This window comes from Tachyglossus aculeatus, chromosome 21, assembly GCF_015852505.1.
Source record: "Tachyglossus aculeatus isolate mTacAcu1 chromosome 21, mTacAcu1.pri, whole genome shotgun sequence".
Classification (NCBI taxonomy): domain Eukaryota; kingdom Metazoa; phylum Chordata; class Mammalia; order Monotremata; family Tachyglossidae; genus Tachyglossus; species Tachyglossus aculeatus.
In genome coordinates this window covers 72,679,386-72,704,461 of record NC_052086.1, presented here as the reverse complement: position 1 = coordinate 72,704,461, position 25,076 = coordinate 72,679,386, and the positions used below count along the sequence as shown (strand labels likewise).

Sequence of the window (25,076 nt, the reverse complement as noted above, 5' to 3'; positions counted from 1 at the left end):
ACAAAACAACATTGTGTCATGCTTAACAAGGACAGATGCACCGCCCTCAGAAGGTCGTGCAACCACTGTGACACTTGGTTCAGCTCCCCAGGGGAAGACGGGCCAGAAAACATCCCCCATTTGGTCCTGATGGCAACAGGAGCAGGGAGAACTCCTGGGAGTTGCCAGGCACCCAGGGCCAAGCAGAAGTGGCAGGAAGGGGTATACTGCAACAACAGGTAGAATACAGGCCTCAAAGCCATTGGTTCCATGGAGTTTCCAGCATGGTTTCCTGTTTCCATTGTCCAATTTCCATTGTTCCATTGTCCATTCTCCTGTCTGTGAATGAGCATTGAATCTGTCCACTTGATTCCCCTGCTTGGGCATCTCTTTTCTTTTTCTCCCTTTTCCTCCCTATCTGCTCCTCTCCCTCCCTTCAGCTCATTCTTTGTCATTCTTCGTCCCCTTCTAGACTGTAAGCCCACTGTTGGGTAGGGACCATCTCTATATGTCGCCAACTTGTACTTCCCAAGTGCTTAGTACAGTGCTCTGCACACAGTAAGTGCTCAATAAATATGACTGAATGAATGATTGAATGAATTCTTTGATGAATGGTTCTGTCTTCTGGAAACCCTACCACTGTGGGCGTTTAAACACCAGGTCCCTTTAGTTTTGCTCCTTGACGTCCCCAGGTTAGAAGGCAGTGCACAGAGCAAATCTATCAATTTAAGTCTAGGAGAATGAAATCATTTTGGTGACCCGGGGTCCAAAGAGTAAGGAAACCTGGGTCCTAGACCCAGCTCTACACCTGACTCAGTGGTAATGTTTGTTCATGATCAATCAATCCATCGTATTTATTGAGCACTTACTGTGTTTAGGGCACTGTAGAGAGCACTTGGGAGATTACAACCCCACAATATAACAGACACATTCCCTGCCCACAAAGAGCTTTCAGTCTAGATGGGGAGACAGACATTAATATAAATAAATTACAAAAACATACATAAGTGCTATGGGGGTGGGGGGGAGGGGGTGGTGAATATAGGGATCATGCCAGGTTGATATAGAAGAGAGCAGGTAAAGAGGAAATGAGGGCTTAGTCAAGGAAGGCCTCTTGGAGGAGATGTGACTTCAATAAGGCTTTGAAGTGGGGAGAGTAATTGTCTGTCAGATATGAAATAGGAGGGCATACCAGGCCAGGGGCAGAATGCAGACAAGAGGTCAACGGTGACATAGATAAGATTGAGGTACAGTCAATAGATTGGCATTACAGGAGCCAAGTGCGTGGGCTGGAGTGTAGTAGGAGAGCATCAAGGTGAGGTAAGAGGGGGCAAGGGGATTAAGAGCTTTAAAGCCGATGGTAAGGAGTTTCTGTTTAATGTGAAGAAGGATGGGCAATCACTGAAAGTTCTTGAGAAGTGGGGAAATGCGAACTGAACATTTTTCTAGAAAAATGATCCAGGCAGCAGAGTGAAGTATGGACTGGAGTGGGGAGAGGCAAGAGGCTGGGAGGTCAACAAGGAGGCTGATATAGTAATCAAGGTAGGAAAGGATAAGTGCTTGGATTAACATGGTAGCAGTTTGGATGGAAAGGAAAGGACAGCTTTTAGTGATGCTGTGAAGCCTGAGCCAACATAATTTAGTGAGAGATTGAATGTAAGGGTTGAATGAGAAAGATGAATCCAGGATAACATCAAGTTTATGGTCCTGTGAGACAGGAAGGATGACGGGGCTGTCCAAAGTGATGGGAAAGTCATGGGGAGGACAGGGTTTGGGTAAGAAGATAAATTCTGTTTTGGACATGTTAAGTTTGAAGTGATAGGAAGACATGCTAGTAGAGTTGCCTTGAATGCTGGAGGAAATATTAGACTCCAGAGAGGGAGAGAGATGGAGGTGCAGATTTGGGAATCATCCACATAGAGGTGGTAGTTGAAGCCACGGGAACAAATGAGTTCTCCAAGGGAGTTGGTGTAGATGGAGAATTAAAAGGGCATCCAGAAATGAACCTTGAGAGACACCCATAATTTGGGGGTGAGAGAAATAGGAGGAGTCTGTGAAAGATACTGTGAATGAGCAGCCAGAGAAATAGGAAAAGAACCAGGAGAGGACAGTGTCAGTGAAGCTGAGGTTGGCTAATGTTTCCGGGAGAAGTGGGTGATCGACAGTTTTAAAGGCGGCTGAGAGGTTGAGGAGGACTAGGATGGAGGAAAGGCCATTGGATTTAGCAAGGAGGAGATCATTTTTGACCTTTGAGAGGGAGGATGGATGGAAGCCAGATTGGAAGGGGTCAAGGAGAGAATTGGAGGAGAGGAACTTGAGACAGGTGTGTAGACAGCTCTCAAGAAGTTTGGAGAGGAATGGTAGGACACAGATGGAGACAGAGCAGTGGCATCAAGGGAGGGTTTCTTGCTTTTTTACGGATGGGGCACATGAGCATGTTTGACAGCAGCAGGGAAGAAGCCACTGGAGAGCGAATGGTTGAAAATGGCAGTCAGGAGGGCCGAAAGGAGGGGGGGCAAGTGTTTCGATTTTTGAAACCGTATTCCCCACAGCCTTGCTTTCAGTCTAGCACAGAGGAGATCTGCAACTAATTCTTTGTGTCACGATTGACAGGGATCCCCTGAAAGGTGCCTGTTGGAGCCTGTGTATCCATGAGGTGACCTCCTCATCCAGTGCCTCGTTTGGCCTAGAAGCTCCCTCAACTGATAGCTCATTCTGTGGCCCACCTTATTCCTAGGGGCACAATCATGGATCGGACATCTAGTGACATCACACAGTCGAGCTCCCCTTCCATTTCCGAAGGTGGCACAGTACCCTTGGCCAATCAGAGACCACCTCTAACCACTTGGAGACTGTCCCCGATGGGTTAAAGATGGCCTCTGACTGGTCGGGAATGGCTTCTCATCTGTCGGAGTCTCTTCCACCCCCAAGCCCTATCCATTTGGGCAGAGGAGGCTATTCCAGGCTCAAGGACCCAGGAGCTGGGATCCTGAAATTCCACTCACCAGTCAAGCTGACATCTTTTCCAGTGAAGACAAAGGGAATGGGGAATTCTACAAAGGATCCTTCTTCTACATGGTTTTCTCCCCACAAATTCAGATCCCAAAATGGAGAGTTCCAGTCAGAAGATCTTTTCCAAAGTATTTCTCTCCCTTAAAGACACCACTACTGTGACCCTGTGGACAAATCACCTACTTCTCTATGCTTCTATTTTTCCATCTGCAAAACTGAGTTGGTAATTCTTGCCCTTCCCCCACCTTTCTTGTTGTCTGATGCTGTCGAGTCATTTCCAACCCACAGCGATACCATGGAAACATCTCTCTCAGAATGCCCCACCTCCATCGGCAATAGTTTGGTAGTGTATCCATAGAGTTTTCTTGATTTATCGCTGCCTCCTTCCGCGCAGTAAACTTGAGTCTCTGCCCCTACCCTTCTACTCCCCGGGAATTTGAGCACTTGGAGCAATGAGAAATAGGTGGCACATAAATCAAATACATCATCACTGTGCATTCACTCTGGCCATGCCAATGTGTCAGTATGACCAAAATCTTCTGTTAGACATCAGCCTGGATACCTGACAGATACTGATTATTTGTGAAGCAAGTAATGAGCATTTTTGGCATATGGGGACATCTTCCTTTGAGAATACATACAACTTGCACCTAGAAAAAAATATATTTTTCTTGTCTTGGTCTAAGGAGGAACACAAGTGTAGAGAGAGCAGAACATTTCTGAACTCTTCCATAGCCACAAACTCTTCAAATTAAGTTAGGGAGGTTAAGAGAAAAATCAATCATGCAAGACCCAGGAAACTGAAAAGCAATTCCAAAGCCAACTCACTGCCTATTCCTCTGTTTTGACCAACTTCAACTGAATTTGGCAAATAATTGTCCTTTTGAGAAGGGCGGAAACTTTTTTCTTATGGCATTTGTTAAATGCTTACTCTGTTCCAGGCACTGTATTAAACACTGGGGTACATACAAGCTAGTCAGGTAGGACGCGGTCCATGCTCCACATGGAGCTCACAGTCTTAATCCCCATTTCACAGATGAGGCCAATGAGGCCCAGAGAAGTGAAGTGACTTATAATAATAAAACGATTATGGTATTTGTTAAGCACTTACGATGTGCCAAGCACTGTTCTAAGCTCTGGGGTAGATACAAGGTAATCAGGTTGTCCCACGTGGGGTTCACAGTCTTAATCCCCATTTTACAGGTGAGGTAACTGAGGCTCAGAGAAGTTAAGTGGCCTGCCCAAGGTTACACAACAGACAAAGTGGTGGAGCCGGAATTACAACCCAGGACCTTCTGACTTCCAGTCCCATGTTCTGTCTACTAACCAAGCCATTCAATAGTCCTGATTTCAGCATGAACTGGTGAAGGATCTAGCATGGAACACTTCCTGCCTCTGTAAAGATGGGAAGTAGCATGGCCTAGTGGAAAGAACATGGGACTGGGAGCCAGAAGGAACTGGGTTTTAGTCCCGGCTCCACCACATGTCTGTTGCGTGACTTTGGGCAAGTCACTTCACTTCTCTTGGCCTCAGTTCCCTCATCTGTCAAATGGGGATTAATTCTGTGAGCCCCATATTGGGCATGGACTGTGTCCAACCTGATTATCTTGTATCTACCCTATCTACCTTAGTAAAATGCCTGGAACATAGTAAGCGCTTAACAAACACCATTAGCAACAACAACAACCATTAAGCTATTTCCAACAAGTCAGTCATGACTCAGGACAGCAAATTTGGAGTTGATGATGTAGACTTTTGCAGCAGCAGCCAAAAAGGCCCACAGAACTCTGGGCATCATCAGGATGGATAGAGAAAGCAGAACAAATATTACAGCTTTTCCCTCATAGAATATATGATAATTATATGTATTAATCTCTTACTACATGCTAAGTCCTGGAGAAGACAGAAGATGACTGGATTGGATATAGTCCCCATCCCGCATAGTGCTCAAAATCTAAGAGGTAGGGAGAGTGGCTATCTTATTCTCATTTTATAGATGAGGAAACTGAAGCATGGAGAGGCTAAATGACTTGTTTTGGAAGGCCGGGGGCAGAGCTGGCCCTACAATCTGGATCGCCTGACTCCCAGCCCCATCCACTAATCCACCCAGCCTCGAGCAAGTAGTAGTCTACCTGTGGAAGCCTTCATGAACTGTCAATAGGGTTACCTTCCAAATGAAGTTGTCGACTGTATCTTAGAAAGGACATCCCTGAGGGAGAAAAGGCAAAGAGAGAAAAAGCAACCAAAATGATCACGGGGGTAGAGCTGCTTCCACATGAAGGCAGACGGCAAGTATTTTTTTTAATTGTATTTATTAAGTGCTTACTATGTGCCAGGTACTGTTTTAAACCCTGGAGAAGATACAAAATAATCCGGTTGGGCACAGTCCCTCTCTCACATGGTCTTAATCCCCTTTTACAGATGAGGGCCCTGAAGCACAGTGAAGTTAAGTGATTTGCCCAGGGTCACACAGCAGACAAGTGGTAGAGCCGGGATTAGAATTTAGGTCCTTCTCACTCTCAGGCCTGGAAGCAACATGGCTCAGTGGAAAGAGTACGGGCTTTGGAGTCAGACGTCATGGGTTCAAATCCCCGCTCTGCTACTTGTCAGCTGTGTGACTTTGGGCAAGCCACTTAACTTCTCTGTGCCTCAGTTACCTCATCTGTAAAATGGGGATTAAGACTGTGAGCCCCACATGGGACAACCTGATCATCTCGTAAACTCCCCAGCGCTTAGAACAGTGCTTTGCACATAGTAAGTGCTTAATAATGCCATCACTATTATTATTATTCTAGCAACTAGTCTATGCTGCTTCTCAAGTATTAGATCTCCAGCAGTCATGAAGCCAACACTCACGAAGAGAAGAAGTGTGGTGTAGGGGAAAGAGGGCGAGACTGGGAAGCAGAGGACCTGGATTCTAATCCCAGCTCCACCACTTGTCTGACATGTGACCTTGGGCAAATGACTTAAGTTCTCTGTGCCTCGGTTTCCTCATCTGTAAAATGGGGATTCATCACCTGTTCTCCAACCAGACTGTAAACTCACTGTAGGCAGGAAATTTGTCTATTATAATTGTTACATTGTACTCCCCCAGGTGCTTTGTACGGTGCTCAGCAAACAATAAATGCTCAATAAATATGATTGCTATTGTGACTGTGAGCCCCACAAAGGACATAATAATAAATAATTATAATTGTGGTATTTGTTAAGTGTTTTCTATGTGCCTGGTATTGTACTAAGCACTGATGACTAAGACATGATGATCTTGTACCTACCCCAGCCCTTAGTACAATGTTTGGCACATTGTAAGCACTTAACAGTTACCACAGTTATGATGATGATGATTATTATTATTATAAAGGGCATGGAGAGGAGGCAGGTAGAAGAGCAGGTCATTGAGTCCCCTGGAATCAGCACTTTGGTGCATGCGCTTCTCAGAGCAAGCGGCATGTAAATGGAATTCATTTCCTCAGAGTCGTGTCAGCAGACCACACCAAAAGATTCAAGGAGAGCTTAGACAAATCCATGGAGCAACAGTATGAAGGGATATTAGAGGGAAATATTAGAGAGCCTCAATAAGTCAGTAGCATATATCGAATGGAGTACAATATAGTAGACATGGTCCCTGTCTCCAAACAGCTTATTCATTCAATCGTATTTATTGAGGGTGTACTGTGTGCAGAGTACTGTACTAAGCACTGTGATCTAAAAAGGGAGAATAAATTACAGATAGGGAGATGTGATTGGATATCAAGGAGGACAATCACCACATTGTGCCTTCCAGCATCCTTCAGTGCTACTGTCAGAAGCAGAATCCCCGGGGTGATGAATAGATGGACATCAGCCTGACCCAATACAAAGTTTCTTATGTTTTAGACCCATTGAGGAGTCCTAGAAAGGAGTTCAGAGAATTCTCAGGAGCAGAAAAAATATAAGTACTCTTTCTACTTTCCAACAATATTTTTTTTTTCCATTGGCTTTTCTCCAGACCATCTTACCTGTCATTGCAAATGACAAGAAAAGGGTGGTTGGCCCCTGACCATTCCCAACCTTCAAACTGGCATCTGGCTGATAAAAATACTTGAGTTCCCAGTGATCAAAGCAATCTCCCTGCATTTTATGTGGTTCCTCCACTTACTGGACTCAAAAAAGGATTTTGGCATCTTTTCAGTCTCTTTTAGGCTTTCCATCCTACCGACCTTTGGTTTTCTTAGTTCAACACAAATATATTATGTAACTCAGGATGGTAGAGTCATAAAAAATATTCCCTTGCCTAATATCATTCTGTTATTATTTTGACATCTGTGTAGGCTGTGGAATGATTCCTTTAATGCTGTGCGAGACATATTTTTATCCTCTACTGTAGCATACAGCATATGCAAATCTTTCTGAAACCTATTATAGAAGGTTGTACTTATAACCCTAACTAGCTACATGAGAAGGCAAGTCCATAAAGGGTAACCCTGATGTTTGGTGGGACTCACTGGAGAGCAGCTCAGTTGCAACAGGGTTAAAATGGTTCCTGAAACCTCTACCCAGCGACTCATTTTCTTTTCCAAAGAAAAGAGAGGTAAATTTGGGGCTGAATTTCTCCCCCCCTATGTTTTCATTGCACAAACTATACCCCAGCAAAAGGAATTTGAAAGGAAGCAATTAACTCACATCGCTACATTGCTGTTTCAGCCAGTCTTTCAGAGTACAATACAGTGAAATAGTAGATCAAAATCAGGGAAGCAGCACGGCCTAGTGGAAAGAGCACGGGCCGAAGAGTCACAGGACCTGAGTTCTAATCCTGAACCTCTACATTCCTTCTGGATGACCTTGGGCAAGTCACTTAACTATTCTGTGCCTCAGTTCCCTCACCTGCAAAATCGGGATTTAGTACCTGTTCTCTCTCTCTTACTTAGACTGTGAGCCCCATGTGGGTCCTGATTAACTAGAATCTATCCCAGCACTTGGTACAATGCTTGGCACGTAGTAGGAGTTTAATACCACAGTCATTATTATTTACTATTTTGATAACATCCTCACATCTTACATAAGAAAGGTACATAGACCCCCAAAGCCATAAAACCAACGTTACTCCTATCCAATAATGACCAAATCACAAGTTAAAGGAGAAAGAATACGAGGTGACTTTCAGTGGTGTGGGTAACCCTTGAAACTATGCTTGGGATGTAGTAAGTTTCACATCTCCTCTAAGAGGTCTTCCTTTCCCCGACTCCCTCTCCCTTTTGCATCCTCTATGCAGTTACATCGGTACGTGTGTATGTGAGAAGCAGCGTGGCTCAGTGGAAAGAGCGTGGGCTTTGAAGTCAGAGGTCATGGGTTCAAATCCCAGCTCCGCCACTTAGCTGTGTGACTTTGGGCAAATCACTTAACTTCTCTGTGCCTCAGTTACCTCACCTGTAAAATGGGGATTAAGACTGTGAACCCCACGAGGGACAATCTGATCACCCTGTAACCTCCCCAGCGCTTAGAACAGTGCTTTGTACATAGTAAGCGCTTAATAAATGCCATGATTATAATTATTATTATTATGTGCTCTTTGGGCACTTGAATTCACCCATCCATCAGCCCTACAGCACCCATGTACATATCCGAAATTTATTTATATTTATAATAATGGCATTTATTAAGCACTTACTATGTGCAAAGCACTGTTCTAAGTGCTGGGGAGATTACAAAGTGATCAGGTGGTCCCATGGGGGGCTCACAGTCAATCCCCATTTTACAGATGAGGTGACTGAGGCACAGAGAAGTTAAGTGACTTGCCCAAAGTCACACAGCTGACAATTGGCAGAGCCTGGATTTGAACCCATGACCACTGACTCCAAAACCCGTGCTCTTTCCACTGAGCCACGCTGCTTCTCTTAATGTCTGTCTCCCACTCTAGACTATCCTTATTGTACCAACTCTGCTGTATTGTACTCTTCTAAACACTTAATATAGTGCTCTGCACACAATAAGCACTCAAATACTACTGGTTGATTGATAGGAAGCTTGATTCAAATGACATGATAAATCCAATACCACTAGTTTAGGGCAAGCAAAATTGGGCCCAGAGTGAGGGTTTCCTACTGTTTATGAGGATGCTTCTGATGTCAACTCCCTCATTACAGCACTTGAGATGCCTCTCTGCAAATACCAAGGTGGTAATTCATATACCTAAAGAACACATTCCATTATATTGAAAGTTCCCTGAGGGCAGGGAGCATGCCTTTTAATTCGACTGTTCTTCCCCAAGTACTTAGCACAATGCTCTGCACACAGTCAATCTCAATAAATACTATTTATTGACGGATTACTTTTAGGTGGGAGCTTCCAGAGTCAGGAGCAATAGCTACTGTTGTCCCTGATGGGTTAGTTCAATTTCAAACAGATTCAATTACAGGAGTACACGAGAAGCGGGGCTTACTGGAAAAAACACGGGAGTCAGAGGATATGGGTTCTAATCCAAACTCCTCCACTTGTCTGCTGTGTGACCTTGGGCAAGTCGCTTAACTTCTCTGTGCCTCGGTTCCCTCATCTGTAAAGTTTGGATTAAGACTGTGAACCCCATGTGGGACAGGGACTGTGTCCAACCTGATTTGCTTATATCTGCCCCAGCGCTTAGAACAGTGCCTGGCCCATAGTAAGCACTTAACAAATACTATCATTATTAATAGAATATAAACTCGCTGTGGGCAGGAATATCTCTGTTAAATTGTTATATTATAGTCTCCCAAGTATTTAGTACCATGCTCTGCACACAGTAGACACTCAATAAATATGATTGATGGACTGAGAAGCCCGAAATGAACCAATGGCAAAAAGTGGCCTTTGTGCAGTTGGATTAATCAATTGTATTTACTAAGTGCACACTGTGTGCAGAACACTGTAATAAGTGTTTATCAATATTGGGTTTTTTTTGTTTTTTTTTTATGGTGTTTGTTAATAACCATAATGGTACTCGTTAAGCACTTACTGTGTGCCAAAGAAGCAGCATGGCTTAGTGGAAAGAGCATGGGCTTTGGAGACAGAGATCAGGGGTTCAAATCCCAGCTCCGCCACTTGTCAGCTGTGTGACTTCGGGCAAGTCACTTACCTCAGTTACCTCATCTGAAAATGGGGATTAAGACTGTGAGCCCCCTGTGGGTCAACCTGATCACCTTGTAACCTCCCCAGCGCTTAGAACAGTGCTTTGCACATAGTAAGTACTTAATAAATGCCATTATTATTATTACTAAGTGCTGGGGTTGATACAAGTTAGTCAGGTTGGACACAGTCCCTGTCCCACATAAGGCTCACATTCTTAATCCCCATTCTACAGAGGAGGTAACTGAGGCCCAGAGAAGTGAAGTGACTTGCCCAAGGTCACACAGCAGACATCAGTCGGATCCAGGATTAGAACCCATGACCCTCCAACTACCAGGCCTGTGCTCTATCCATTAAGCTACGTTACTTCTCCGAAGTTAAGCACTTCATTCATTCATTTAATCGTATTTATTAAGTGCTTACTGTCTGCAGAGCACTGTTATTATGTGCCCAGAACTGCTCTAAGCACTGGGGTAGATACAAGCTAATCAGTCTATGGCCCACATATGGGGCTCGCAGTCTTAATCCCCTTTTTAAAGATGAGGGAACTGAGGGTCAGAGACGTTGAGTAAGTTGGAGAAGCAGCGTGGCTCAGTGGAAAAGAACACGGGCTTTGGAGTCAGAGGTCATGGGTTCAAATCCCGGCTCTGCCAATTGTCAGCTGTGTGACTTTGGGCAAGTCACTTCACTTCTCTGGGCCTCAGTTCCCTCATCTGTAAAATGGGGATGAAGCCTGTGAGCCCCATGTGGGACAACCTCATGACCTTGTATCCCCCCAGCGCTTAGAACAGTGCTTTGCACATAGTAAACGCTTAATAAATGCCATTATTATTATTATTGTCCAGAGTCACACAACTGACAAGTGGCAGAGACAGAATGAAAACCCAGGTGTTTCTGATTTCCAGGCTCGAGCTCTACCTACCCACCAGGCCACACTGGTTCATTATTGAACAAATTGAGCCACCTATTTTTCTCTCCCTCACACATTCAGTATCTTGCTGAAATATCATACCATTCTAAATGCCCCCTGGAATGCGCTTGGTGGAAAGGCAGTATTTCTTTTCCAAAACTTATTACTTTCTTCAGCTGCAACTCTTCTGGATCCACTAAAATCGTATCTCCTCAAGAGGCCTTCCCTGACCAATCCTCATTTCCCTCTCCATTATCCCTCCCTCCTGTATTGCCTCTGCACTTAGGTCTGTACCCCTTAAGTCCTTTGATACTCACCACCCCTAGCATTTATTTCCAGATCCTCATATTCTGTTGCTTCCCCTATTTGTAATGTATTTGAATGTATGTCTCCCCCTGTAGAATGTAAGCTTGCTCAGGGCAGGGAGCAAGTCTATCAACACTGTTGTATTGAACTCTCCCAAGTGTTTTGTACAGTGCTCTGCACACAGTAAGTGTGCAATAAATACCACTGGTTGATTGCAACCCTAGGGTCATAGTCCAGTCTTCTGGAATGGCAATCAAATCTGTAACTGAATGGAATGAACCAAACCTCAGTCCCTTGAACCTCCTTTTCAGCACCATTAGCATTTAGTTTGAGGACTGGAGTTACATCTCTTACTTCTGAGGACATCATTGGAGAAGCACATACAAACAGGGCCTTTTTTGCATCTTTCCAAAATCCACTGGCACTGAGCATCCTTCTCCTTGGCATTACTTTGATTGTGAGCTCTGTGTGGGACAGAGACTGGGATAGAAACTGTGTCTGACCTAATTACCTTGTATCTACCCCTGTACTTAGAACAGTGCCTTAAGCACTTAAGCACTTAAATACCAGCACGCCCCACTTCCATCTGCAATCATTCTGATAATTTATCCACAGAGTTTTCTTGGTAAAAATACGGAAGCAGTCTACCATTGCCTCCTTCCACACAGTAAACCTGAGTCTCCACCCTCAAATCTCTCCCATGCCTCAGTTGCCCAGCACAGGTGAGGTTTGACTTGAAGCAGATTTTCTTCCACTTTCTAGCCACTGCCCAAGCTGGGAATGGAATGAGTATGCCTCTGCTTGACTCTCCCTCCTGTAGTCGAGACTGGTAGAGTACTGGAAACTCTCCAGGTGTGACCCTGAGAGGTAACGACCATTTAGGAAGGGATATTATTTTCTGAGTTGCTGGACTACTGTTTAGGACACTTGAGGGACAGTACATTGAATTGGGCCTATCCTGAAAACATCTACACCCCTCCAAATAAGATATTTGGAGAAACGGTGTGAGTTAGTGGATAAAGCACAGGATTGGGAGTCAGAAAGCCTAGGTTAAAAAATTAGCTTTTCCCCTCATCTGATGTGCGACCTTGGGCAAATCACTTATCTTTTCTGGGCCTCAGTTTCCTCATCTGTAAAATGAGGATTAAATATCCACTCTGCTACCAACTTAGTTCGTGAGTCCCATGGGGTCAGGGACCTGGGTCTGATCTGATTGCATTCTATCTACCCCAGCACTTAGCACAGAGTTTAACATATTTTCTGCAATTTTTGAAATATTTTTGAAATTCCAATTTACCCATTTCCTGTCATTTCCATCAGGTACATTTCTTCAGGTAGGGCTCGATGTCCTCTCCCTGTACCAGGTGGCTGCTTCCCATCCCATTTCTTTTACCAAATCTTGGAATGACGCTGGGACATTTCTTACACTTTGACTGTCTCGTGGTGTTTCCTTGATGAAGCCCAGCATCATTAAGCTCATCTCTGCTTAGTTTTAAATAATGAATGGCTCCTAGATTTTAATTATTCATCCAAAACATATACAAAATGACATTTGAGCTTAATGTAATTAGAGAAAATGAGCATTACAAGCCCAAGTACCACTCCTTAGCTGTATGCCATTCCTGGTGGTCATGGAATGGAACATTTCTATTGTAGTGACCTGCCGGTAAATGTCAACTTTCCTATCGGTGTCTACGTTTGGTTGGCTGGCTCAGAAAATGTGAAGATGTCCTGTTGGTCTTCTCCCATTTACATTCAGCTCTCCATCCTCCCCTTGAGTATATTAATCAATCAGTGATACTTTCTGAGCACTTGCATTGTACTGAATGCTTTGGAGAGTACAGTACCATAGAGTTGGTAGACATGATCCCTGCCTACCAAGGGCTTACATTCTAGAAGGGAAGACAGACATTAAAATACAGTAGCTACGGGAAATGGTAGAGTGTGAGGATATGGGTATAAGTGCCGTGGGGCTGAGGGTGGGGTGAACATTAATAACAACTCTGCTTCTCTGGGGAAAAATCTAAAACGGGTTGCTTTGGAACTCAGCATTTCCCTATAAACAGACAGAGTTGAGCTCTCTCTGTGGGTGAGGTAGGATTTACGGTAAACGTAGCATTGCTTGACCATGGTTTGTCTAGAATTGCTAAATCAATAAATTAATTATATTCTTTGAGTGCCTTCTGTACTATCATATTCATTGAGCACTTTCCGAGTGGGGAGCACTGTACTAAACACTTGGGAGAGTGCAATATAATAGAGCTGGTAGACATGTTCCCTGCCCACAAGGAGCTTACAGTCTAGAGGGGGAGACAGACATTAATATAAATAAATTACGGATATGGACATAAGTCTGTTGGCTGAGGGAGGGGTGAATGGTGCAAATCTAAGTGCCACAGTAACACAAAAGGCAGTAGAAGATGACAAAATGAGAGTTTCATCAGGGAAGGCCTCTTGGAGGAGATGTGGTTTTAATAAGATTTTGTAGGTGGGAAGAGTGATAGCCTGTCAATTATGAACAGGGTGGGAATTTCAGGTGAGAGGAGGTGGGCGAGAGGTCAGCAGTAAGATAGATGAGATCTGTACTAAGTACTTCCTACACTTGGGAGAGTACAATACGAAGGAGTACAAATAGATGATCCCTGCCCACGAGGAGTCTAGAGACAAGAGGGAGACACAGATATTAAAATAAAGTACAGATGAATATGTACCTAAGTGCTGTGGGGCTGAGGGAGAGGTGAATATCAAAGTGCTGAATCCAACTGCTTTAGCAGCTCAGGACTCCACAAGTAATTCAGTTGAGATAAACTTATGTTGGGGTCAGAGAAGAATTAAAGTTGGAAACAATCTTTAGTTCACAGTAATCCCAATTCCTTCTCTGTTCCAAATAATGTACCTCAATATTCCATTTAGTGGTGGGCAATCTTGAATGCCACAGAGTCCCCAGATGGTGGGTGGGCAGGATGCTGTTTTGATGACTTTGGGTATTTTTTTTTTGAAATATTGCAACTCAAAGATAACCTCCATCTCATCCCTTCTGAATTCAATAAGGATGTCAAGTGTCTTGTTTTAAAGCTGTCAATAAACGGGGATAGCTAGGCATCAAGCTCACCCTAATCTAGGTGGTCTGGCGGAAAAAAACAGGCTACTGGGATTCAAAGGACCTGAATCCTGGTCATTTATTCACCCATTCAAGAGTATTTATTGAGTGCTTACTGTGACCACAACACTGTACTAAGCACTTGGGAGACTACAGTACAATAAAAAACAGACACATTCCTGCCCACAACGAGCTTTGTCCTGGCTCTGCCCCCAACCTACTGGGAAACCTTGGGCAAGTCACTTAACCTCTCTGGGCCTCAGTTTCCTCATCTGTGAAATGGAAATAAGATAGTTTATGAGTCCTGTGTAAGACGGGGATTGTGTCTGATATCACCTTGCATTTTCCCCAACACTTGGCTAAGAGGAAGCACTTTACAAAATCCATAATAATAAAAGAGGACCAGGGTTATAGAACCCAATGCAGATTGAGTCTACCCTTTTCTTGGTCAGGGAAGGTGTCTATCAACTCTGTTGTATTGTACTCTCCCATTCACTTAGTAAGTGCTCAATAAACACCAGTGATTGATTAAAGGTCTCTCTCTGTAACATGTAACTGCAGCCTTGTAAATAAGTACATAAAATACCAGCTCATCCTTCCTATAGAGCTCCCAATTATAGTGGTAAAATGTTCCTCCAGTTTGAAGATGACACTGCCAGAGAGAATGCATCCATGTGTGTGATAATTACTATATTATAGACAGTAAGCACACTGTGACCAGGGAATGTTTCTGCTATTGTTGTATTGTACTCTCCCCAGTGCTTAGTACAGTGCTCTGCACACAGTAAGTGCCCAGTAAATACAATTGAATGAACAAATATTATGGCATTTAGTGCTTACTGTGAGCTAAGGATTTTGGTAGATACAAAGTATGAGATTGGGCACAGTCCCTTTACCAGTAGGGGCTCACAATCTATTTTATTCCTATTTTACAGTTGAGTAAATAGAGGCCCAGACTGGTTGATTTGTCCAAGGTCATTCAGCAGGTCAAAATGGTGGAGATAGGACTATTATTATTATTGTTGTTATATTTGTTGAGCTCTTCTTATGTGTTCTAGTCACCAGGGTAGATACAAGTAAATCAGGTTGGACAGTCTAAGTAGAAGGGAGAACAGGTACTTAATCCCCATTTTACAGTTGGGGAAACTGAGGCCCTGAAAAATAACTTGTCCATGGTCACACAACAAGCAACTGGCAGAAACAGGATTAGTACCCAGGTCCTTTGACTCCCGGGCCCATGCTCTTCCCACTAGGCCACGTTGTCTCTTTTGAGAGACAATCTCTTGCTCTTTTTGCTCTTAAAAATAAGCAGGGCACCATTTTTTGGCTTTGTACCATTCAGGTGAACATTGGTTTCAATACTAGTTATGTGAAAGAAAACAGCCTTCTTGTCTACTTGCCCAATATAAATTGGCAATGCCACGATTTTTTTAAAAAAAGGACCCTTTGTGCATTTCATGTTGCAATGAATTTTACCTTTTCCATCTTTCATCATAATGATTATCAAACAAAGTTTATTGTCCCCAGGAACCATGAACATAACATGAAGCACTAGAGTGTAGGGACTGACATGATGGCATATCTGTGCATGGATAAAAGGGTGAAGGCATGCATTTACAGAGACAGGCGGGCACTTGAAGGAGTCAGGGTTTAAGGGAGCTTCTTGAACCAGAAGTGTGGGCAATAAAGGTGGGCCCAAGTCAGCCTCATTTCCTTCTTACTTCTTTGCTTAGATATTTTTCTCCTCTAACAAAAGTATCAGCCACCATGGCAGAGCCAGAAAACAAAGACACTAAATATTGAAATGAGTAATAAGAACGAATAAGACCTTCTAGTGCAGTCATTCAGCTGCCACACGTGGGTTGGCTGAAATAAATGGTGACAGAACATCTATCAGGTTCCCTCAGTGCTCCTCAGAACAGGAACATCCTTCAGATCTGTACACTGCAACCCGGCGTTGGCAAAAACAGACAAGCTGAGGGGTAGGAAGTAAAGAAAAGATAGGGAAGGGAGAAGGGAAGAGAGGGAGGAAAAGAATGCAGAAGGTTGGGGAAAGGGGAAGAGAAGTGGGGAGAAAAGAGGGAGAAGGGATGAGAAAAGAGGACAGTGGGAAAGAAGAGACAAAAGGTAAGGGGCAGAAAGGAAATTGAAATGATAGAAGAAAAGACAAGAAGAGGGGATAAGGGAGGAAATGAGTGACAGGAGAATGAGGTGGGAAGAGAGTAAAGATTCCCCTTTTCTCTTCTCTCCTTTCCCCTTTGCGTCATCCTTTTCCACTTGCTCATCTGCAGCCCACTAGGCCCTCAAGTACATCATTGAAAAAATGGGGTGGAAAGGTGGCTCTGCAGATGCCACCACCACTGCTGATTGACAGGGGAAGACAGGCCTGGGCAACGAGACCCATCCTCCTGGAAAATGGAGTTGTCAGTTTCCCATCACTGTCCCGGCAAATGCAGTCCCCCAATGGGCACCAATGCAGGCACAAGTAAGTATTCAGTAAACATGACTGATTGACTGACCAGATGATAGGGAGAAGCAGAAACCTCCTCTTCTGCAGTGGACAAACCATTGCCCAGGAGGCAGAAGCTTTCTCTGCTGCTATTATATGGAGCTTAGTTGAAATGGCGATAATAATAATAAGATAATGGTGGTATTCGTTAAGCCCCAAAGCACTGTACTAAGAGCCAGGATAGATACAAGATTGTCAGGATGGAGGCAGTCCCTGTCCCACATGGGGCTCAAGGTTTTAGGAGGAGGGAGAAGTTAGAAGCATTGGTGCAAAGCACCATTATTTTCAGCAGAAATCAAGTTCACTGCTATTAGAAAGCTGCCACAGAAAGGAGGAGATGGTGGTCCTTTGTCACTAAGCCAATGACATTCACCCTTGCTTTATTAGATGTCATGCCTTATTTGAGGAACAAAGGTTTCATCAGCTCATTGCTGCCTTCTTCAGGGCTATGAAAGTAAATCTGGCTAGAAAGTGACATTGTAAGATGACCTAGTTAATCGATAATATTTACTGAGCGCTCAGTACAGCACTGAAAACCTGGGAGAGTTCAATAGAGTTAGACATGATCTCTGCCTTCAAGATGTTTACAGTCCAGCTGGGGAGGCAGACATTAAAATAAATTACAAGTAGGAGAAGCGGTGGAGCATAAGGTGAGTGTATAAGGGCAAAGGGGTGGGAGTGAGTGTCCACCTGGAACTGCTGAAGAGACAGCTGAGAGGGATTTTGGGTAGGGAGATTAAGGTTTAATCAGGAAAAGTCTCCTGGGAGAGAGGTGATTTTAAGAGGGCTTTTAATGATAGTATGTATTAAGTGTGTACTACGTTTCACGTTCTGGGATAAACACAAGATAATCAGTCACACCCAGTCTCTGTCGCACACAGGGCTCACAGTCTGAAGGAGGGAGAACATTTTACCGATGAGGAAACTGAGGTACAGAAAGGTTGAGTGTCTTGTCCAAGGTCAGATGGCTAATAAGTGGCAGGACCAGGACTAGAACCCAGGTCTCCTGACTCTTAGCCCCAAGTTCTTCCCACTAAGCTATTCTATCACTCTGCCTTGAAGATGTGAAGAGCAGTAGTGATGCGCCAGATGTGAAGGGGGAAGGAATTCTAGGTAGAACAGAAGGTGTGACCAAAAGATCGGCAGCAAGAGAGACGGAATCAAGGCCGTGAGTAGATTTACTTGAGAGGAATGAGGATAAGTGTGGGGAGAGAACTGCTTGATGAAGTTTCTGCTTGATGAAAAGGTGATGGACAACCTCTGGAAGTTTTTGAGGAGGGGGGAGACACGTGCAGAACCATGTTTTACAAAAATGGTCTGAGCAGCAGGGTGAAGTATGGAGAGGAGAGGGGAAAGGACAGAGGCAGGGAGGTCTGAGAAGAGGCTGATGTGGTAATCGAGGGGCAATTCAGATGGAGAGAAAGTAGGGATTCTAGAGATGTTGAGGGGGAATAAATTGACTGGATCTGGGACGGAAGATGGGAGACAAGAAAAGCAGTGTTGCCTAAGGTCAGAACACGGGCCTGGGGGTCAGAAGGACCTGGGTTCCAATCCCAGTTCCACCACTTGTCTGCTGTGTGACCTTGAGCAAGTCACTTCACTTCTCTGGGCCTCAGTTCCCTCATCTGTCAAATGGGGATTAATATTGTGAGCCCCATGTGGGGTATGGACTGTGTCCAACCTGATTACTGGTATCTACCCCAGAGAAATACTATATTAAAGAAAATACATAGTAGGGTTGAAAGATAAGAGAGTCAAGAATAATGCCACGGTTACGGCCGTGAGAGATGGGGTGGTTGTCAACTGTGATAGGAAAGTTACATGGTGTGAACCTGGCTCTGCTCTGAGGCCCTGTTTTGCTGTGTAACATCGGGCAAACCTTTATGCCCCATATGAAAAAAATAGAGCTACCACCCCATAAACTATACATCTCTCTAGCAAAGAGAACAAATGAGAAAATACACAGGTTCTCTGTGAGAAAGAAGATAAGATTGTTGGCATTATATTAATAATAACAGTGGTATTTATTAAGCACATACTATGTGTCAAGCACTGTTCTATGCCCTGGGGTAGATTCCTGTCCCACATTGGGCTCACAGTCTAAATGGGAGGGACAACAGATATTAAAGCCCCATTTTACAAGTGGGAAAACAGGCACAGAGAAGTTGTGAAGTTGTCCATGGTTGCACAGCAGGCAGGTGGCAGATTGAGGATTAGAACCTAGGTCCTCTGACTCGCAGGCCCATTTGCGCTTTCCATTAGGCCATGCTACTTCTCAGTTATGTTAAGTCCTAAGATTCTGAATGGGTATATTTGCAGGTTTTCAAATCAGTTATAATCACATACAAGATTAGTCCTCAGGGATTGAGGCCCTTTTGGAAACTTTGAGTACAGCATAGATCTAGCTTTAAATAACCTTGATTTGATTTAAATGGCTTTCCATTTAAGTGGCTTTCCAATTATTGAGTAGGAGGAAGATTTTGGCCCGTCCTCCAGAGGCTCTCCACCAGTCAGTTAAGGGCATCCTGATTGTATCCTTATTCCCCCCCACCCCAACCCATTGGACCCTTCCCCTCCCCTCTCCTGGCATGGAAAAGCAGATGGTAAGAGTTAGAGAATTTGGTTCCTTAGACCTGGAATTACTGCCTAAGATTATGAACAAATGAAGTTCACAAAACAGAAGCTTCGTCCTTCACACATGACCTTTCGGGGCTTACACTGGCTCAGGCGGGATGGAATGTCAGGTGTTTAATTCTTAATGATCTGATTGTCACCATTTTGCCACTGCTCAACTGAATGAAACCCTGACTTTCCGGAAAGCCTCAGAGAATAACACATGGAGATAAATGATTCTATAAGTAACTAGCAGCTTAAAAAAATCTGTATTTTATTTAACGTGCTTAAGCCCTTGCTGTCATTAGAAAAGAACAGCATATGGCTAAAGAACTTTAACTTAATCCAGGGAACAAAGAAGGCTCCCAGAAACCTATAGAAGCATATGGATTTCTCGGTTCAGTGAGTTTATTTTGAAAATAATTCTTAGAAAATGTTTCCCATTCAAAGTCATTTTTTTATTGATTGAAGTGCGCTGCTGATTTTGGAGCAATTGACAGCCTAATACATTTAAGAGATTTGTTTCAGTAATTACTCATCAGTTTGAAAAAAATTATCATTACTAATTAATATTTGTAAAGCACTTTGAAGACATAAAGCACTACATAAGTGCTTAGCTATACTATTACTAGTCTCTCTCTCACAATCTTTAATCATTTTAATAGCCAAATAGTTCTTATGACATGTTTACAAAGAATTATTTTAGAAAGAGTATTTCATTTCCACCATCCTGAAGTACATTAAAGAATGAAATGACTAATCCCTAATGCAACTAGGAGATTTTTACAGGATTGAGGAGGGGGTCTTACTTGAAATTTCTATATTATATTTTTGGAAACGGCAGATATTTCTTGTTCAGATTTACTGGGCTTTCTGTCTACAATGAGGCTATCTTGGGTATTCAGAGGTGAGATTGGGAAATGCAACTGTAAGCTCATTGTAGGCAGGGAATGTGTCTACCAACTGTTACTTTGTACTCTCCCAAGTCCTTAGGTACAGTGCTCCACACATAGTATGTGTTCAGGAAATATGATTGGTTGAATGATTGATTCAACGAGGGCAGTAACTCGTAGCTACTGGAAAACAGTGCTTGGCACATAAGGCGCATACTTAACAAGTACCATAAGTATTATTATCTGACGATAATGATGATGATGATTCATTCATTCAATCATATTAATTGAGCACTTATTGTGTGCAGAGCACTGGACTAAGCGCTTGGGAAGTACAAGTTGGCAACATATAGAGACGGTCCCTACCCAACAGTGGGCTCACAGTCTAGAAGGGGGAGACAGAGAACAAAGCAAAACATATTAACAAAATAAAATAAATAGAATAAATATGTACAAAATAAATAAATAAATAAATAAATAGATCAAACTCACCCCTGCTCAAGCTGACCTTTTCCCCAGGAAGCTGCCCCCTGCTCAGACTGACCTTTCACCCAGGAAGATGGCTCCTAATCAGACTGACTTTTGCCCAGGAATCTGGCCCATGCTCAGCCTGACCTCTTACCCAGGGAGCACCCATCTTGCTAGGCACTGCAAATGTGCTCCAACTTTAACTGCCTTCCAGCGGGGAGGTAGTGTACTCTGGAGGAAAGCATTCAGGGATGGGAGACCAGAATTCCAATCCCAGCTCTGACTCGGGCCTGTTGTGTGACTTTTGGTAAGTCATTGACCCTTTCTGTACTCCCATTTCCTCATCTGTGAAATGGGACTAAAGTATTTGCTCTCTCCGCCTCAGATTGCGAACCCCATGTGGAACTGTGTCCAATCTGATTATTTTGAAAGTACTCCACTACTTAGCTCAGTGCTTGTCACATAGCATAGCAAGTGCTTAATACCATTGTTTATCATCAATCAATGATATTTACTGAGCACTGTTCTAAGCGCTTAGGAGACTACATAGTAACAGAGTTGGTAGACACATTCCCTGCCCACAGTGAGCTTACATCATCACTGTAGAGGTCATATCTCCTTCAAGAGGCCTTCCCTAAATAAGCCCTCTTCCCTCCCCCTCCTCCATCTCCCTCTTCTTTCTGCATCATCTCTGCACTTGGATCTGTCACTCACCCTCATCAGCCCCACAGCACTTATGTACATATCTATGTTACATATTATAAATTATTTATTTATATTAATGTCTATCTTCCCCTCTAGACTGTAACCTCATTTTGGTCAGGGAACGAGTCTACCAACTCTGTTGCATCATACTCTCCCAAGTGCTTAGTATAGTGCTCTGCACACAGTAAGCACTCAAATACCACTGATTGTACAGACAGAACAGCAGGAGGTATGGTGGTGTTTCCCCACTCTCCGCCTGACTTCCTTTAGGCAGCTTTTGACGTAGGGAGGGAGCCTGCACTAGGCTACAGGAATCTGTAAAATCAGTCTATTTTACTGGCTTCTCGGGAGGAGGATAGAGGGGATGAGGAGAGTGTCAGTGCATTGTGGACCCCTGGGGCTCTGGGAAGGAAGGCCATTGGGTAGAAATGCCAGGACAATTATCCCTCCTGAATCTCCTCTTCCTCTCATTTCCCCCTTTGACCGATGAAATTTAAAGTATAAGGTGCAAGGAGGAGAGGCAGCTATCAAGAGCTGTCCTCTTTTCTGTTGGACCACAGAACTTTTCCCATTCTGCGTTGAAGACACACAAGATAAATAAAACCTAGAAAAATGGGATGACCCAAGCCTTGCCTGGTTTCTTGATTTGTATTTTTTCAATAAAAAACAATCAAAAGTTACTGAAATGAGGATTAGTATTTCAAGCAACCCAACAGTCATCTCGATAAACCTATAGGGAAATTTCAGATTAAGCCATTCCTCTTTCTTTTAATTAAGCAAATGCCCTAACCACCACTCCTCTAGCAAGCTGTGGCCAAAAGACTTACTGACTGTAACTTCTAGGAAAGTCCTTTTCACTGCACTTCCTGGTGCTTTGGGAAAGAAGAGTCATGGGCTTTACTTTCAGGAAGATTACAGTCAAATAGGAAGGGCAGCCCCATAGATGTAGAAGGGACTTGGTATCCACTCCCTGGGGGTTTTAGGAAGACAGGAATTGAATGGTGTGAGGACCTTGCCATCTAAAGCCAGTCAGTCAGTCAGTCAATTGTATTTATTGAGAGCTTACTGTGTACAGAGCACTTTACTAAGCGCTTGGGAGACTACGGTGTCACAATATAACAGACACAAACCCTGCCCACAAAGAGCTTATCCTGCCCAAGCTGCAGGTCTGGAGAAAGACGGAAACTCCAGGCGCTTAAATGTCAGTGTAGACCATTAGCAAGATGTGTTATCGTGCCTTAATTAACTTTCAGACAGTCAGAAATCTGGCACTCGCCAGTATGAACTGAATTAATCAAGAAGCCTGCAGAAGCTAGCTTAATTCACAGATTCCTCTCACAAAATTCAGACAAGCCTCCCAGGAAAGAGATGCCTTTGCACCCCACCAAATCATACAATTCAAACTGCTTTTCTCTTCTTCCACTTCCTGGCCCCCATAATTAACCAAGCAGGTGTGATCCAGAAGAGAAATGCATTTCCAGAGTTGGAGACATCATGGACTGGCTTATCCTTTAATGCATGTTTTTGGGGGCTGGAGGGTGGGCGCACGGGGAGGATTTTTAATGCTAATTGTTAAGCACTCACTATGTGCCAGGCACTGTACTAAGCACTGGAGTGATCAGGTTGGACACAGTCCCTATCCCACATGTGGCTCTCAGCCTTGATCCCCATTCTATGAATGAGGAAACCGAAGCCCAGAAAAGCTTAGTAACTTTCCCAAGATCACACAGCAGACAAGTGGTGGAGGATTAGAACCCAGATCTTCCTGATTCCCAGGTCCATGCTCTATCCACTAGATCACATTGCCTCTGTACTCCACAAGGTATTGCCTACTTTTGTAGTCATTTGGAGATTGCCAAGGTACGGGTTTACAGGCCTGAAAACAGCCCCATGAGGGCTTGTGAATTGGCAGATGTTCCAGATCAGTTGCCGGGTTGGCTTTATTTTGGGGAAAAAAAGGAAGGTAGGGCTTTCTGACAAAAGAAGGTTGAGCATATGGCATGCAGGCACACCCAGTGAAACACAAAAGAAACTCAACTTTGCAAATATCCAAGAAAATTGCTTTAGGTTAATCTGGAAGAGGATCAAAGCACTGAGAACCCCAACAGCTCCTCATTCAGCACCTTGAAATCCTGATATTTAAAAAAATGTATGTGTTAAGCCCTTACTATGTACCAGGCACTGTACTAAGTGCTGGGGTATATACAAGCTAACCGGGTTGGACACAGTCTGTTTCCCACATGGGGCTTCGCAATCTTAATCCTCACTTTACAGATAAGGTCAACAGGCACAGAGAAGTGAAGTGACTTTCTCAAGGTCACACAGCAGAATAGTGGTGGAGTTGGGATTAGAATCCAGGTCCTTCTAATTCCCAGGCCCGGGCTCTTTCCAGTAGGTTATGTTGCTCCTCAGGCAGCAGAAAAGGAGGGTCCAGTGGAGGGGATGTGTGTTGCAGGGAGGCAGACATTATTTCTCTCCGTCTATCAGGACGCTTTCTGGACTCACCCTGAGAGACCCTGTGAAATTCAGCTGGCACTTGCTCTTACTTAGTTAACACTGAGGGCAAACTTCATTGAATATTTTAACTTCATACGCCAGCCTCAGCAAGTAGTTCCTGTTGTCCAGGATGACCTTCCCCTATCCTTTAGCGTCTCTCTCTCCTCCTCCCCAAAGCCTCGCAATGATCCCATGGTCGAGCACTGCAGCATTTGAATGTCAGCTACTCATTCTGATTGTTCAATCTGTCTCAGAGAAAAGGTGACTGTCAAGTGTGGAGTCCTGCAGTTCAGATAACACCAGGACCATTCCAAGTCTGCACCAGTTTCTCCTCTCCTTCCCAAGGCTTCACCCTATAGCCAAGAAAACCCCACTACAATCATTTAGAAAATCATCTGCAAAATATACGCACACTCATACAATCTTAGTCATGGCAATTTCACGGGTATATGGAGGAATGATGAATCTTGCAAAGATTTTATGCCAAAATCTGTGTGTCAATCAATGGTATTCTTTTGTATGGAATTTGTCAAGCGCTTACTATGTGCTAGGCACTGTGGAGTAGATAGAAGCTAGTCAGGTAGGACACAGTCCATGTCTCACAAGAGTCTCATAGTCTTCTACAGATAAGGTAACTGAGGCACCGAGAAGTGAAGTAACTTGGCCTAGGTCAGACAGCAGACAAGTGGCAGAGCCGGGAATAGAACACAGGTCTTTCTGACTCCCAGACTTATGTTCTATCCACTATTCATTCATTCAATCGTATTTATTGAGCGCTTACTGTGTGCAGAGCACTGTACTAAGCGCTTGGGAAGTACAAGTTGGCATCATATAGAGACGGTCCCTATCCAACAACGGGCTCACAGTCTAGAAGGGGGAGACAGACAACAAAACATGTGGACAGGTGTCAAGTCAGCGGAATAAAATGACTAGGCCACACTGCTTCTCCATTAATTAAGCGCTTACTATGTGCAGAGCACTGTACTAATCCCTTTGGAGAGTACAATG

At 43.8% G+C, this 25,076-nt stretch overlaps 1 protein-coding gene and 1 non-coding gene across 3 annotated transcripts in view; both read right to left on the bottom strand.

The window, feature by feature from the left end:
- The window catches only part of SHISA9 (shisa family member 9), a 274,889-nt gene that overhangs the window by 161,079 nt on the left and 88,734 nt on the right, over positions 1 to 25,076 (bottom strand). The window lies entirely within an intron of this gene.
- Positions 12,017 to 12,154, bottom strand: LOC119942952. The gene has a single exon (XR_005455444.1). It is a non-coding gene; the product is annotated as a small nucleolar RNA SNORA7 (small nucleolar RNA).